Source organism: Botryllus schlosseri, chromosome 1, assembly GCF_051294905.1.
Source record: "Botryllus schlosseri isolate E-star chromosome 1, Bs_hap1, whole genome shotgun sequence".
In the NCBI taxonomy this organism is placed as follows: domain Eukaryota; kingdom Metazoa; phylum Chordata; class Ascidiacea; order Stolidobranchia; family Styelidae; genus Botryllus; species Botryllus schlosseri.
The window spans coordinates 4,950,289-4,963,403 of record NC_137236.1 but is presented as its reverse complement, the minus strand read 5'-3'; the positions used below and the strand labels follow the sequence as shown (position 1 = coordinate 4,963,403).

At 38.4% G+C, this 13,115-nt stretch overlaps 3 protein-coding genes across 5 annotated transcripts in view; 1 reads left to right on the top strand and 2 right to left on the bottom strand.

Annotated features, from left to right (window-relative positions):
- Nucleotides 1-13,115, top strand: part of LOC145436146 (serine/threonine-protein kinase PLK1-like) — a 992,061-nt gene that overhangs the window by 373,309 nt on the left and 605,637 nt on the right. The gene's annotated exons all lie outside the window — the stretch shown is intronic.
- LOC145440294 (uncharacterized) overlaps nucleotides 1-13,115 on the bottom strand; it is a 189,440-nt gene that overhangs the window by 50,071 nt on the left and 126,254 nt on the right. The window lies entirely within an intron of this gene.
- The window catches only part of LOC145440759 (uncharacterized), a 151,282-nt gene that overhangs the window by 123,763 nt on the left and 14,404 nt on the right, over nucleotides 1-13,115 (bottom strand). The window lies entirely within an intron of this gene.

Genomic DNA, 13,115 nt, shown 5'->3' with positions numbered 1-13,115 from the left:
CTTGTCATCACATTTTTGTAACTGTAAGGCGTGTTATAAAAAAGTTCAGTAGGGGTCTCAGCTTTTCCGTGGCCACTTACTGGCCACAGATATTTTTGTGGCCGGCCACGAATATCTCGTGGCCGGCCATGAAAATGCGTTATGTCTCGTGGCCGGCCACAGTGAATTTCATGGCCGGCCATAAGAATTCATCGTGGCCGGCCACGAGATCATGGCCAGTTCGTGATTTTGGCACATCTAGTTGGATAAAAATCCGCCCTTTGCATCCAATTTGAGAATTGCCAAGTAGATCTTCTTCATTTGCAATACGAACTTGCTGGTGGCAAGGTTTGTATAGACGACTTCCACTATTATCGCACGTGCCTAAGTTAAATTACCACTTTATTGAGTAGTTTAGGGATGGGTTCAAAATTTGCACGGCTTTACACGCGTTACCTTCTCTGTTCGCTGTAGATATGAATTTAATTCCCACTGACTATTGAAAAAGTACTCTGGGACGGTGCGTTGTAAACTAACACCGAAACATACGTTCCTTGAACTTTCTAGAATCTAGATAAATATTTGATAGAGTAATGTATAAGCGTACTGCGTACATCTTATTGCTCGGTCAGACAAACGTCTTTACATTAAAACTGGTGTCCACACAGCTTCCACGCCAGGCGATCAACGCAATGGTATTGCGTGGAAAGTTAAAACCGTGGTGCAGACTCGATAGCCGTGCAGTTTCTTCGCATCTCCATCGCCCAAGCCCATCAGTGATGCAAACGTAGATAATCTGACTCCCTGCCCCTCTTTCGTTTTCTACATAAAGAAACCGTCATATTTTGCTACAAAAAGTTTGTTTATTCCGTTACCAATTTCACAAAATCTGAAGCAATTGAAGATGTGAGTACAATCATTCACAATTCATATACAAGTAGTTGCATGAATGCAATGTGTCCAGTACATGCTTTTTACAGAAAACACCCAGGGGCACGAGAGATCAGATGCACTTTACACGGCGATAAGTATTTGCACTGCATTCAAATGTCGAACTATAATGAACGATTGGGACTTGTCTGTGTCATCAAGATTGTTCGCTGAATTGCACATTGTTCCCTGCATCAACCAAAAATATACCATGCCTATTGGTCAATTCGCAGGCTTGGCATGGGCATTTTTTCATCGATCGATGGCGCTGCATTTGATGTCGCAGATGCTGCCTTAGATGACGCAAAGTATCTGAAGTTATCTATTATTATAACTGAAATTTAATTATATAGCAGGTACATTTACGTCCTATGCCCACCACATCGGTTAGCAGCTTGATCTAACAACGACATGCGATACAAAACGATCCTTGCACCCAAGTAATCAAGTATCCTCTGGCATACACGGCATCGTTAGTGACTGCGACATGCATCTCATTCGTACATTATTTGCTTCGACCTGGAAGAACGGCACCTAGTTGGATATACATTATACATACAAATTATATAGGATCGGAAACGTGACCAAAATCAAATTTCTGGGAACAAAGCCCCACATTTTACCAATATTACCGGTAGGTTAGGCTACATCGTTGCCTTTATTCTACATCTACAGCACATCTGCAGTGTGTCAAGTTCACGTGCTGCTACACCATAGAAATATTCTTAGATTCATCGACACAATTCTCATCGTGCAAATGAGTGCAAGCTCCATTGATATTGAGGATCTCGAACGTCGTATGTATTGTATAGCAGTACGATAATCAAATATGTATATAACCGTATATCGCGGACTCATCATAGACCTGATACAGAAAGAAAGGATTGTATCAGCCTGGCATTATCCAATTCACAGCTATTGAGCTACACGAAAGATAACAAACTATGGACTACATGTCCAATAGCGTTGGAAAGACAAATCAGATCGGGGGAAGGACCGGCCACAGTGAGCTGCGAGCTGCTCTGTGGCCGGCCACAGAATGTTATGTGGATTTCACAGCTTTTCTGGAACTTGAAACAGTATTTTCCACATATTCTTGGTTCTTTGAATCCGTAATTGTTTCGTTCGGGTACTTTCATTACGGTATTTAGTATTGAAAACATGAAAACAGTTAAAATGACCGCATATTGACCGATCCAGTATATCGATGGAACATATTATGCATTCAAGGAGGTATATATTCGAGTCTACTTAAGCGTAAATCGAAAATCGGTAGTGAATTAAGACAAATTCCCAGTACAGTATTGTATTATTCATAAATTCATCAGGGCAATCCACGAAAGATTTTAAACTGCCCCTACAAACATCCTTAAACTGCATGATCAAATATATAGGCCTATATGTACACTTATTCGCATCGCAGACTCATCATAAACGATAAACATGGTTGAAAAATGAAGGACATTATCATCATCATATTGTTTAATCGTAGGTTTGCATATTTACAAAATAAAACTAACTATACAATCGATTGCAACTGCACCATGCACATCTTACGGTTGAAAATCAAATCGGAACGGGGGAAGCACCGGCCACAGCGAGCTCGTATCTGTTCTGTGGCCGGCCACAGAATGTCATGTGAATCTCACAGCTTTGGGGGAACTTATAGATATTTTCTGATAGATATCTGGTATAAATTGTTTTTTCCAATTATATGCAGTTGCATACGATTAGCTGTCACGAGTGTCAGCCGAATATTTAGGTCTATTTCTATAAAAAAAGATACAAATCAACACTTACCAGTTTTGATAATGTCTTCATCGCTTCTAGCTTTCTATACCATTATTTCCTGTTTCATTTAGCGGATATCCCCCTTTTTAATGCATTCTTTACATCATTAGAGACTATTTCAGATCGTTTCATCTTCTTCCTATCGTTTCATTGTATCGCTATTCTTCTGGTATTTCGGGTGAAAATGCATATAAACTGAGCTAAACTCTCGCTCTCACCTAGTTCTATGTACTGTACGCCCATAATAGAACATAATTGATCATGCATTTGACCACCTTCTGTTATGTTGCTATCAATAAACTCTCAACTCTTCACAACCACAGCTCGGGTCGCAACACAAAGTTGATGAATCAAAGCTTATAGTTTGTGAGCATTATTTAAAAGCAACAGTCTCGCGTTAGTTCTTGCCCTGACAAATTCAACGAATGTACAATGATGGTTGCCTCTTTTACATATATTCATCGGATAATATCCTTCAATAAACTGAATGGTATCCAAAAACGTGCACCAAAGATCCGCAAGCTTATCTCACATGATACCGAGAGATATGTAATAAAATACGTTCAATATTCGAGAAAAGCTCTGAGCACAGAGACCAGCAAAGGAACGAGGTATCCAAGACACACACAATAACCATTGCACTAATGCATCCCGACGGAGTTGAACAATGTCCGTTATCCCGTCAAAGAGCTTTCCATTTGTAGTCCATAGCCCATTTTTGCCAACTAGTTACTTATTGGGCTAGGCACAACGATTTGAAAATTAGTTGTAATCATTTGAGTCGATTGGTGAGATGTGATTACTTTTCGCACTAAAATTAAATGCTCCTTACAACTAAGAGTTAATTTATCAAGGGGGATTATAGTTCCGTACTCTTCTATATCGCGGAAGGCTATAAACCTCGATTGGTCGTATTGTAGCACACAAAAGGTGTAGTACAAACCAACACAAGTAAGTTGAAATGACATATCGGTGAAGTTGTGAGATGAAGTGAGCATAGCAAACGGAAGGTAACAGTTCAGAGTCAATATTTCTGCAGAAATTCCTCATACATAGTCCAAACTCCCAGAATGCATCACCATAATATGGAGTATGGTAAATTTATGAGGAAATGCCTGTCCAATCTCCAGTGAACGTTGTCCTAAATTTTTAGAGTAATTTTCCCGAACAATTAGCACTTATGATGCAACTTCTCCACAAATAAGACATTATTGAATTTTGATGCCAGCATGTTTATGAATATGAATCTTGAGATTACCCATCTGAGCAAATGCTTTACCACATATATCACATTTATGATCTTTGTTACCGGCATGCATATCCATATGAAGCTTGAGGTTACCCTTCATGATGAATGCTTTCCCACATATATCACAAACATGATTTCGGATGCCAGCATGCATATCCATATGAAGCTTGGGGGTACTCTTCTCAGCGAATTCTTTACCACATATAGCACAGGCATGATTTTAGATACCAGCATGCTTATCCATTTGCAACTTGAGGTTACCCTTCTGAGTGAATGCTTTGCCACATATAGCACATGTATGATTTTTGATTCCAACATGCTTATCCATATGACGCTTGAGGTCACCCTTCAAAGTGAATGCTTTACCACATATATCACAAACATGATTTCGGATGCCAGCATGCATATCCATATGAAGCTTGAGGGTACCCTTCTCAGTGAATGCTTTGCCACATATATCACAAATATGATTTAGGATGCCAGCATGCATATCCATATGAAGCTTGGGGGTACTCTTCTCAGCGAATTCTTTACCACATATAGCACAGGCATGATTTTAGATTCCAGCATGCTTATCCATATGCAACTTGAGGGCACCCTTCTGAGTGAATGCTTTACCACATATAGCACATGTATGATTTTTGATTCCAACATGCTTATCCATATGACACTTGAGGTTACCCTTCTGAGTGAATGCTTTGCCACATAGAGCACATGTATGATTTTTGATTCCAGCATGCTTATCCATATGACGCTTGAGGTTACCCTTCTGAGTGAATGCTTTGCCACATAGAGCACATGTATGATTTTCGATTCCAGCATGTTTATCCATATGAAGCTTGAGGGTACCCTTCTGAGTGAATGCTTTACCACATATAGCACATGTATGATTTTTGATTCCAACATGCTTATCCATATGACCCTTGAGGTGACCCTTCAAAGTGAATGCTTTCCCACATATATCACAAAAATGATTTCGGATGCCAGCATGCATATCCATATGATGCTTGAGGGTACCCTCCCGAGTGAATGCTTTCCCACATATATCACAAATATGATTTTTAATCCCAGCATGCATATCCATATGAAGCTTGAGGGTACCCTTCTCAGTGAATGCTTTGCCACATAGAGCACATGTATGATTTTTTATTCCAGCATGCTTATCCATATGCAACTTGAGGGTACCCTTCCGAGTGAATGCTTTGCCACATATAGCACATGTATGATTTTTGATTCCAGCATGCTTATCCATATGACCCTTGAGGTGACCCTTCAAAGTGAATGCTTTCCCACATATATCACAAACATGATTTCGGATGCCAGCATGCATATCCATATGATGCTTGAGGGTACCCTCCCGAGTGAATGCTTTCCCACATATATCACAAATATGATTTAGGATGCCAGCATGCATATCCATATGAAGCTTGAGGGTACCCTTCTCAGTGAATGCTTTGCCACATAGAGCACATGTGTGATTTTTTATTCCAGCATGCTTATCCATATGCAACTTGAGGGTACCCTTCCGAGTGAATGCTTTACCACATATAGCACATGTATGATTTTTGATTCCAGCATGCTCATCCATGTGCATCTTGAGGTGACTGTTCTTAGTGAATGCTTTGCCACATACATCACATTCATGATTCCTGATTCTAGCATGCACATGCATATGACGCTTGAGGGCACCCTGCTGCGAGAATGCTTTACCACATACATCACATTCAACATTTTTGATGCCAGCATGCATATCCATTTGATGCTTGAGGTTACTATTCCCTGTAAATGCTTTACAATATATATCGAATCGGAGTTCTTTCAGGCCGTGGTCAATAGTTGATACTGGATTCACAGCAGGCTTTTCTTTATGACACTAAAGAAAAGACCCACAGATTTTCCGCATTTCAGCATATAAACTTAGTTCAATTATAGTACGCCACACCTGCAATGCATGAAAGTGTGGAACTACTTTAAACTAAGAGCATTATAAGATTTTAGCCATAACAAGATATAGTACAACATACAAAACTATTAATAGCATGGAAATGACTTCATCAATGAGAGTGTAAAAAATCATTATATTACATTGTAATGTAGTCTTATTGTTTAATGTAGTCGGATATCTTCAAGAGAACTATTGTTATATCGAAAGTTTCGATCATTTTAGTAACAAACCATTCATAACACGAGACAAAACACAACGCTGAGTGACAATGGCGCATATTTACAAATGAATTACGGAAATTTTCCAAGAACCATTAAAAGATGTACCTGTGACCATGAACATTGAGCGGCTTCAATGAATATGCCCTGCAGTAGTTTTGTCAGTAATAAGGTTCACATTAACTGTTTGTAGCTGGTCGTTCCTGTCAGAAGCACAGCGTCACCAAAACACCTATGGTACGCTATAAGCTGTCTCAATACACATTACTGCAAGAACAACAATCATGATAGTTAGTGGAGTCATTATTGGACAACTGAATAATTAGGGTTGAATTGCACCAAATTCATAGCCAACCGTCTACATAAAATAAAAATTCAGGTGTACGGTATAACAATTCATCTCTGAAGATTATGTATCACTTTTCATTGAGCACAGCTTCAATCACGCCAATAACAAATGTACAACAACATGACCATCACTAATCGCGGTTCCATGTGACTATGTCAACATTCATGGTGTTCCTGAGTGGTTTAAGTTTAGTGTATTGTGGAAGCAGCAGTAACCCTTACCCCGATCTTAATTTTACGCCAACCCAACTCCAGAAGTATACCCTATCCTACGATATCCTATCACTTAACCGGACAAGGACAACTAGACAATCATAGCTATCTAATTACACTGATTAGGCCGGTAATCAAATTGTGAACTAATTTCCGAAATATTTCCCCGCTCTGATCAGTGTTGGGATGACTCGAGTCAGACTCTAGTCAACTTTTTTGTATGACTTGAATCGGAGCTTCAGAAATGCGGATTGGTGTTGATTGCTGTTTTGTGGCATATACACCGACTTATGATATACATATGCCGCTGGACGAGGACGGTGCGTGCAGATATAGCCTTTTACGGCATTGTAAGTCTTGCATCAACCCTCCATGCTATCCCAGTATAGCATGAGCACCAAGCAGGGAAGTCATGGATACCAGTGTTACTAATCGGGTCTTTGGTCTGACTCGGTCATTCACTGCCAGTCATTCACTGATTGTAGGTTTCTCCGATCCTTCATTGGTACACAACTAGGAAATTGACCACAAACGAAATGATCACAGCTTATGTTGTCGTAATACAGTGGTTCTCAACCGATTGTCCGCAAAGCATGTTCAGATAGTCTGCGAATCCTCCAAATTTGCAAAATGGTTGAAAACCAAATTTGTATTTTTTTAATTAGTGAAATATTTTCGCTCCAGAACTGTTCAAACTTCAGGACTGACATAACCAGAAATACAGTATTAGATGAAATATTCTACTAGGGAAACGCATTTTAGTAACCAATAGTCTACTGATACAAAGATATTGCTGTTTAGAGAGAATTTTTCAATCTAATTTTTTTAATGTACCCAGAATTCAAAGAACAACATTTGTAAATATTGGACAATTATGAGGGTATGCATTACAAATGTCAGAAAATTTGCTAAATTATAATGGAACGAGTCATAACCGATATTCCAGAATAACTTCATATTGACCTGCTAGATGAAAGTGAATAGGCTGGACGTTAGATGTTCTGTTTCTCAATGTTGATGCCGTATATATCAGACCAAAATTGTCTTCTGAAACGCTGCGGTTAATTATTACATTCGCCATCTCCTATCACTGTGGAAATGTATTTTTGGCACTCATGTCAAATCGATGACGTGGATTTTCCAGCACGACAGCGTAGTCAAAGAAATGCAGCTACAGAATTCGCTACATTAGGTCCTCCCAATTTGTACATCAATAGTATGTTGTTATTTTCTGGAAAAGTCATTTGGTCGATCTTTGGTTGCCTACAGTTAACATTTGCAAATGGTATATGACGGTTGCACGATATTTGTGGTAAATATGAACTAATAATCGGGGTAGGGGTCCACGAGGGTCCGTGGCGGTCCTAAAGGGGCCGGCGAAGACAAAAAGCTTGGGAACCACTGATCTAATAGGAGCGTATCTTTGTTTCTTAGGTCGCTCAAGTGCTTACCTTATGTAGTGCTCACCTTTACCAACTTTCTTGTATGATTTAAATCCAATGTATATAGTTTATGCTTTTAAATTCTCACGGATATGTAGCTGAGTAGGGTATTGTACCATATCGAGGCTTCGTATTGGATCCTCTATGTTGGCTGATAATAACAGACTGTAGAGCATGTGGATATACAGTTACTCAAGTATTATTTACCAGTCCCGCGTGTTGGTGAGCGATACAACGCCATTTTGTATGTATAGTCAACTTTATATTCGCTATTCGATTCAAGATAAATGTTCATTTTGGTCAATCAATCTGTCTTTCACACAGTCAGCAAAATGTAATGACTTTTCAGCAACACTCATACTTCAGCAATTCAATTTGACTTGAACCATGACTTGAATCGCGACTTGACTCGAGTAACCTCCAAAAAACGAGTGACTTGAATTAACTCGAGTCACCTTCAAAAATCGATTGACACGACTTGACTCGAGTCAAAATTTGCAATGACTCGAGATGACTCATGACATGAAGGTAGTGACTTGACCGCAACACTGGCTCAAATACAGATTCTAATCTAATCTGTAAAAGGTTTGTGTGCTCTCATTTTATTTCTTATCTGCTGTCTGGTTTTATTGAAACTGTACTGTACCGTGTGAATCGAGCCAGGATTACTGTACACATATTTCCATAAGTATGAGAATGAACTCTGATTTGATATGAGATTAAATTGATTCAACTACAAAGTTTTCACGAATTCAGTATCAGCAACTTCAAGCCTAATCTAATTTGGAAATTTGAAAAATGTTAGCTAGCTAACTTTATAAAAGCTGAAAGCCGTCTAGTTGTTCAAGTCTGCCCTAAACCCATTACAACACAATTAATTTTAACATGTACACTGGAAACACGTATTGGTGATGGTCATATTGTTGTGGATAGAAAAAGACCCAAAGGTGGTGAATTGATCCCCACACTGGCTACAATTGATGTCAGGACTAAACTTGAAGATTTTAGCACATACTGCACACAGAGTGGACACTGCCTGCAAATCCTAGTTTTCAAATTGGTTCCCTTTTTATAGACCTCATTTCATTTTGAACTTCTGCAATCAAAACGAGATGGAAGAATTTTGCATGGAATTTTACCATATTTATGAATATAGTTAATGAAATGCTATGTATATGACCTTTTGAATTCCCGGAACCATTCAATATGGTTTCAACAATTTTGATTCCAATTTTAGACCTTTTAACGTGGTGCCCGCATGAGTTCTCCCATGCGTAATCAGTAGATATAAATCGAGTATTAGGCTTCGAGTCAAGTTGGGGATTTGAGTATCCTTCATTGTGACGACATAACAATACGAAAGATGTGTCAAGTTCAGATATGTACCATTTACGCGATCACGAAGTGTATACTGCCAGTTTTATATCACAATAAAGATAGCTTGGTGTTTTTAGACCACAACCATTTCATTCAACTTTTGACAACAATTCATGTTTTCAATCCTTTCACAGAAGAAAATAGCATCGAAACTCGAATTCTGCTTTGACAAGTTACATATTAGTGGCGAGGATCATATGATTTCGAAACTCAGAAAAAAACAATCCCTTATTGTCCCAATCAATTCATTAAAACCTGATGCCCACTAGGACACTACCCAGCCCTAGCAATTACTATTGTAGCGCTTTTCAGATCATCTTTGGAGCTTGCAAAAAATTAGAATCACGGGACCCAAATATCGTTTTGGGTTTCACAAGGCGTAGTTAACTCTGCAAGACTGGAACTGTGCAATGATACAGGCTCATGAACTCGTTCAATCCAGTTTTAACGATGAAATGTCCTATCGGAAATAGTATTATTTTTCATAATCCAACATTTCGTACCATACTTCTACTACTACTACTTCTATGGGTTGGAGTTGATGAATATGCATCATTCAATATTTTTGTAGACAACCTAACAATTCCATGTGGGAGCCGATACAATTTCAATGAAATTTTTGATTGTTGTTAAAAATCAATAATTTTCTACCATATTAGTTTCCGCTTAACAAACTTGGCATATTCATCAACTAGCCAGTAAGATTTGAAAACAAAATTGATTTTCAAACAACCCCAAAAGTCTGTCTACTTTACAAAGCCCAACTATTATAGCACTGTAATACGAGCAGGAACGTTGGCAGTATACCGAATATATATTTTCTAGAACAGTAGTTCTTCAACTTTTTAAGACACACCTCCTCGGTCAATATTAAAAACTTCCACCACCCACTTATCAAATCAAACGGCAAGGCATTGTGAAAGCTATAACTGTTTTAGCAGTAGTTCTTGGCCTTTCCTAACTACGATAACTAGGCAAGCCCATACGATAATCAGCAGGCCTTCAGCAAACTACAAATTTTCGAAATTACAGAAACCAAAATCCATCACATTGCACAACTGATGCATTACTATAGAATACTGGTGCGCAAAATCAACTGTGCATATACAACAGCGTCAAAATTATCGAATGTTTTTCACAAAAATACAAAAAGATTGAAACAGGACAAGAAAGAGTTTGTATTTTAATAAGAGAAATTTGCTTTACTTCCAACAAATTCGATCACCGATGTATGGCAGTAAGAATATAACTCTTAGTATCTTATCAAGGAGTGTAAGATTACATTACAGTACCGTACTTGAAAAAAATCATCTCTCACTACTCTACTTGAATTATTGCAATTAATACTAAAATTCGAATACAGTAATGTAACCATTGTACCCATCGGCACTAGTGAAATTTTTCAACAGTGAAAATATGAACATATAGGAACCAACGATAAGACACCATATACAAGCAGCTCTCACAAATCATAATGTGACCATAACCAAAAACATTAGACAAACATCAATACTTCCAGGGAGGCAAGCTTTATACGAAAATAATCAGTCTGAAGATTGTTAAAATTAGCGAACTTATGCACATGCTGCAATACCTTCTTTGGTATTCTCCGCACACTGGAAAATGTTCCCCATGATTACCAACAATCAATGTTCCCCATGAGCAATTGAGCATGTCAACATTTATGGTTTTTGCGCAATATTCAAGTGTTCCTTATTTTCATCTCTTGGATATCTCTCTTAATCGAATGACAATTGAGTTGCATTTGGCTAGTGAAATACAATGCCCCTTTTGAATGTGCACAAACAATACATCATTTCCGTACGCCCAGAATGGAAAAAGTGGTTGTTTTCAGCAATAAGTTGCGCGTGACAGAAGGGTTTCTTGCGTAGAATAATCAAGTAATCACAGGAAAAGTTGTGTGTGACGTTGCCACCAATTCCACTCTGGCCGATCATCAAAACAAAAATGTGACAGTGTCAGATATTTCATTCGCTTACTCTCGCGTACGTAGTCATGGAGTTTTTGGGAACGCCGATTGGTGTTGATCATGGGGATCACTTTCCAATGTGTAAATGCGTACCGAACAAGTGCTGCAGAATGTCAGATAACCTTTTCGGAGATATATATTTATCCAAACTCTATTGCAGGCCCTTTTCAAGATAGACATATGCCTGGAAAAAGCACCGTTCGCAGTGATACTTGTACAAACTACTGAATTTTCAAATTGAGTAAACAAAACTCGAATTATTCACTTTTAGACACGCCAGAAAAGACTAGAACTAACTGCCTTCGCAACTATGAATCACAAGTATAGATTCAATCTTGAATCGACTTCATATTTATCTTATTAGAATCGGCTTTCTGCATGAACAATGAACATCAGTGCAAGTTTGAAATGGGATGGGTTTTGACCATCGAAAACCACCCCTTAGCTGCTCAACCGTTACTAGTGATGATTCTGAGCTTGTAATTGTTATTAGTTGCAAGAACATCACCCAATAAAACACTGGCATCACAATTTACGTTAGATGACAATACGTTTTCTACTTCTGACTTCTGATTCAAGTTTCAGTTTATCGGCAGCTAATTTTCTCTAACTATAACTATAAACTATTCAAAATCACGAAATAGAATTTGAACTACTTGAAAATTCGACCTACAACTAACAACTAAACTAAACTGAGCACTGAGCAGTGAATATGAAAAGCAGAACACCTGAGTCCTGAGGTCTCGCATACCCAATCATTGGGCAGACCTTCAGAGATGAGCGGATTTGAAATTTCTATGTCCTAATACAATCCAAATCCGAACCTTCAAATCCAAATCTTTTTCAAATTCAAGTCCATGTCCAATCCTAATCCGATTCCAGCTGGAAATTCAGAAAAAAATCTAATTTATGCAATGGAGGGATTCGAAAATTTTCTTTCACAACAAACGATTCACTTGATTCACGATAACTTAGTAACCATAAGTACATCATTACCTGATCTAAATAAAGTTTGTCGCCATTCGCCACACGACATTTCAATCTCCCAGAAAATAGGTGAATTCAATCCAAATCCTAATCCGTTCTGAAAATAATGTCTAATCCAAATCCAATCCAAATCCGACAAAATTTCACAAATCCTGTTTTTTCAAAACCTAATCCTAATCCATGCTCATCTCTGCAGACCTTATGGAGTCATAGCGACACCTTAGGGTCGTACGGCGGCAAAAAAGTAGGAAGCAGAACTGCCTGGCAGGAAATATTCTTTCTAATATTTTTTTCGTGAGACAATCATAGGGTGTCGTTCTTTTGATGCACTGTTGACTTGAGGAACAATATTTTACAGTGATGTGTCAGGCGTATAATGAGGTAGATTTTCGTATTCTATGATACTCTTACTGGGCAATAATTTTCGGCCATAGAAGGCTTGCTGATTAGCGCAAGAGTTCGTCATGTTAGTAAAGGTTGAAAACCACTGATCTAATATCAGTTTCGGAGATTATTAAATTTATCATTCCACATCTTGCATGGTTATTAACATTAGCTTTTGTATGATCGATGAAATAAAAAAGGCGGTGGCTACTCGTCCGTTACCGGACGAATAATTTTCTCAGGCTATTCGTCCGGCACCGTG